The following is a 5000-nucleotide window of genomic DNA, read 5'->3' as shown; positions in this document are numbered from 1 at the left end:
CTGAGCTACATCCCCTAACATGGTCTTTATTTCTTCATCTTGTGTATATACATTTGCCTTCTATTTGAGCTATTTTGGTGATAAAGGGTGACATTGGAATAGATGCACTTACATTTTAGAAAATGGTGAAAAGTCTTTACTTGAATGCCCCAAACTACTTGGAGATGCTGGGGATTGAACCCAGGACCTCATACATGCAAAGCATGCGCTCTACCACTGAGCTACATCCCCTGATGGCTTGTTAAATGTGTATTTGCATGTCCCTTTCAATCAAAATGTGCAGGTGATAATTACTGGAATATATTGACATGAGGGACAGAGGTCTAAGAAACAGTTAATAAGGTTAGTGGATTGCACCACATTGCTTGGAGATGCTGGGGATTGAACCCAGGACCTCATACATGCAAAGCATGCGCTCTACCACTGAGCTACATCCCCTGATGGCTTATTAAATGTATATTTGCATCTGCCTTTCAATCAAAATGTGCACGTGATAATTACTGGAATATATTGACATGAGGGACAGAGGTCTAAGAAACAGTTAAGAAGGTTGGTGGATTGCACCACATTGCTTGGAGATGCTGGGGATTGAATCCAGGACCTCATACATGCAAAGCATGCGCTCTACAACTGAGCTACATCCCCTAATATAGACATGGCTTTTTAATCTTGTGTAGATACATGTGCCTTCTATTTGAGCTACATTGGTTATAAAGGGTGACATTGGAATAGATGCACATACATTTCAGACATTTTAGAAAAAGTGAAAAGTCTTTACTTGAAAGCCCCAAACTGCTTGGAGATGCTGGGGATTGAAGCCAGGACCTCAACATGCAAAACATGCGCTCTACCACTGAGCTACATCCCCTAACATGGTCTTTATTTCTTCATCTTGTGTATATACATTTGCCTTCTATTTGAGCTATTTTGGTGATAAAGGGTGACATTGGAATAGATGCACTTACATTTTAGAAAATGGTGAAAAGTCTTTACTTGAATGCCCCAAACTACTTGGAGATGCTGGGGATTGAACCCAGGACCTCATACATGCAAAGCATGCGCTCTACCACTGAGCTACATCCCCTGATGGCTTGTTAAATGTGTATTTGCATGTCCCTTTCAATCAAAATGTGCAGGTGATAATTACTGGAATATATTGACATGAGGGACAGAGGTCTAAGAAACAGTTAATAAGGTTAGTGGATTGCACCACATTGCTTGGAGATGCTGGGGATTGAACCCAGGACCTCATACATGCAAAGCATGCGCTCTACCACTGAGCTACATCCCCTGATGGCTTATTAAATGTATATTTGCATCTGCCTTTCAATCAAAATGTGCACGTGATAATTACTGGAATATATTGACATGAGGGACAGAGGTCTAAGAAACAGTTAAGAAGGTTGGTGGATTGCACCACATTGCTTGGAGATGCTGGGGATTGAACCCAGGACCTCATACATGCAAAGCATGCGCTCTACCACTGAGCTACATCCCCTAATTTAGACATGGCTTTTTAATCTTGTGTAGATACATGTGCCTTCTATGTGAGCTACATTGGTTATAAAGGGTGACATTGGAATAGATGCACATACATTTCAGACATTTTAGAAAAAGTGAAAAGTCTTTACTTGAAAGCCCCAAACTGCTTGGAGATGCTGGGGATTGAAGCCAGGACCTCAACATGCAAAACATGCGCTCTACCACTGAGCTACATCCCCTAACATGGTCTTTATTTCTTCATCTTGTGTAGATACATTTGCCTTCTATTTGAGCTATTTTGGTGATAAAGGGTGACATTGGAATAGATGCACATACATTTTAGAAAATGGTGAAAAGTCTTTACTTGAAAGCCCCAAACTACTTGGAGATGCTGGGGATTGAACCCAGGACCTCATACATGCAAAGCATGCGCTCTACCACTGAGCTACATCCCCTGATGGCTTATTAAATGTGTATTTGCATGTCCCTTTCAATCAAAATGTGCAGGTGATAATTACTGGAATATATTGACATGAGGGACAGAGGTCTAAGAAACAGTTAATAAGGTTAGTGGATTGCACCACATTGCTTGGAGATGCTGGGGATTGAATCCAGGACCTCATACATGCAAAGCATGCGCTCTACAACTGAGCTACATCCCCTAATATAGACATGGCTTTTTAATCTTGTGTAGATACATGTGCCTTCTATTTGAGCTACATTGGTTATAAAGGGTGACATTGGAATAGATGCACATACATTTCAGACATTTTAGAAAAAGTGAAAAGTCTTTACTTGAAAGCCCCAAACTGCTTGGAGATGCTGGGGATTGAAGCCAGGACCTCAACATGCAAAACATGCGCTCTACCACTGAGCTACATCCCCTAACATGGTCTTTATTTCTTCATCTTGTGTATATACATTTGCCTTCTATTTGAGCTATTTTGGTGATAAAGGGTGACATTGGAATAGATGCACTTACATTTTAGAAAATGGTGAAAAGTCTTTACTTGAATGCCCCAAACTACTTGGAGATGCTGGGGATTGAACCCAGGACCTCATACATGCAAAGCATGCGCTCTACCACTGAGCTACATCCCCTGATGGCTTGTTAAATGTGTATTTGCATGTCCCTTTCAATCAAAATGTGCAGGTGATAATTACTGGAATATATTGACATGAGGGACAGAGGTCTAAGAAACAGTTAATAAGGTTAGTGGATTGCACCACATTGCTTGGAGATGCTGGGGATTGAACCCAGGACCTCATACATGCAAAGCATGCGCTCTACCACTGAGCTACATCCCCTGATGGCTTATTAAATGTATATTTGCATCTGCCTTTCAATCAAAATGTGCACGTGATAATTACTGGAATATATTGACATGAGGGACAGAGGTCTAAGAAACAGTTAAGAAGGTTGGTGGATTGCACCACATTGCTTGGAGATGCTGGGGATTGAACCCAGGACCTCATACATGCAAAGCATGCGCTCTACCACTGAGCTACATCCCCTAATTTAGACATGGCTTTTTAATCTTGTGTAGATACATGTGCCTTCTATGTGAGCTACATTGGTTATAAAGGGTGACATTGGAATAGATGCACATACATTTCAGACATTTTAGAAAAAGTGAAAAGTCTTTACTTGAAAGCCCCAAACTGCTTGGAGATGCTGGGGATTGAAGCCAGGACCTCAACATGCAAAACATGCGCTCTACCACTGAGCTACATCCCCTAACATGGTCTTTATTTCTTCATCTTGTGTAGATACATTTGCCTTCTATTTGAGCTATTTTGGTGATAAAGGGTGACATTGGAATAGATGCACATACATTTTAGAAAATGGTGAAAAGTCTTTACTTGAAAGCCCCAAACTACTTGGAGATGCTGGGGATTGAACCCAGGACCTCATACATGCAAAGCATGCGCTCTACCACTGAGCTACATCCCCTGATGGCTTATTAAATGTGTATTTGCATGTCCCTTTCAATCAAAATGTGCAGGTGATAATTACTGGAATATATTGACATGAGGGACAGAGGTCTAAGAAACAGTTAATAAGGTTAGTGGATTGCACCACATTGCTTGGAGATGCTGGGGATTGAATCCAGGACCTCATACATGCAAAGCATGCGCTCTACAACTGAGCTACATCCCCTAATATAGACATGGCTTTTTAATCTTGTGTAGATACATGTGCCTTCTATTTGAGCTACATTGGTTATAAAGGGTGACATTGGAATAGATGCACATACATTTCAGACATTTTAGAAAAAGTGAAAAGTCTTTACTTGAAAGCCCCAAACTGCTTGGAGATGCTGGGGATTGAAGCCAGGACCTCAACATGCAAAACATGCGCTCTACCACTGAGCTACATCCCCTAACATGGTCTTTATTTCTTCATCTTGTGTATATACATTTGCCTTCTATTTGAGCTATTTTGGTGATAAAGGGTGACATTGGAATAGATGCACTTACATTTTAGAAAATGGTGAAAAGTCTTTACTTGAAAGCCCCAAACTACTTGGAGATGCTGGGGATTGAACCCAGGACCTCATACATGCAAAGCATGCGCTCTACCACTGAGCTACATCCCCTGATGGCTTGTTAAATGTGTATTTGCATGTCCCTTTCAATCAAAATGTGCAGGTGATAATTACTGGAATATATTGACATGAGGGACAGAGGTCTAAGAAACAGTTAATAAGGTTAGTGGATTGCACCACATTGCTTGGAGATGCTGGGGATTGAACCCAGGACCTCATACATGCAAAGCATGCGCTCTACCACTGAGCTACATCCCCTGATGGCTTATTAAATGTATATTTGCATCTGCCTTTCAATCAAAATGTGCGTGTGATAATTACTGGAATATATTGACATGAGGGACAGAGGTCTAAGAAACAGTTAAGAAGGTTGGTGGATTGCACCACATTGCTTGGAGATGCTGGGGATTGAACCCAGGACCTCATACATGCAAAGCATGCGCTCTACCACTGAGCTACATCCCCTAATTTAGACATGGCTTTTTAATCTTGTGTAGATACATGTGCCTTCTATGTGAGCTACATTGGTTATAAAGGGTGACATTGGAATAGATGCACATACATTTCAGACATTTTAGAAAAAGTGAAAAGTCTTTACTTGAAAGCCCCAAACTGCTTGGAGATGCTGGGGATTGAAGCCAGGACCTCAACATGCAAAACATGCGCTCTACCACTGAGCTACATCCCCTAACATGGTCTTTATTTCTTCATCTTGTGTAGATACATTTGCCTTCTATTTGAGCTATTTTGGTGATAAAGGGTGACATTGGAATAGATGCACATACATTTTAGAAAATGGTGAAAAGTCTTTACTTGAAAGCCCCAAACTACTTGGAGATGCTGGGGATTGAACCCAGGACCTCATACATGCAAAGCATGCGCTCTACCACTGAGCTACATCCCCTGATGGCTTATTAAATGTGTATTTGCATGTCCCTTTCAATCAAAATGTGCAGGTGATAATTACTG

The sequence above is a fragment of the Gobio gobio genome (assembly GCF_949357685.1).
Source record: "Gobio gobio genome assembly, chromosome: 5".
In the NCBI taxonomy this organism is placed as follows: Eukaryota; Metazoa; Chordata; class Actinopteri; order Cypriniformes; family Gobionidae; genus Gobio; species Gobio gobio.
The sequence above is the reverse complement of the archived record's forward strand: the minus strand, read 5'-3'. Positions refer to the sequence as shown.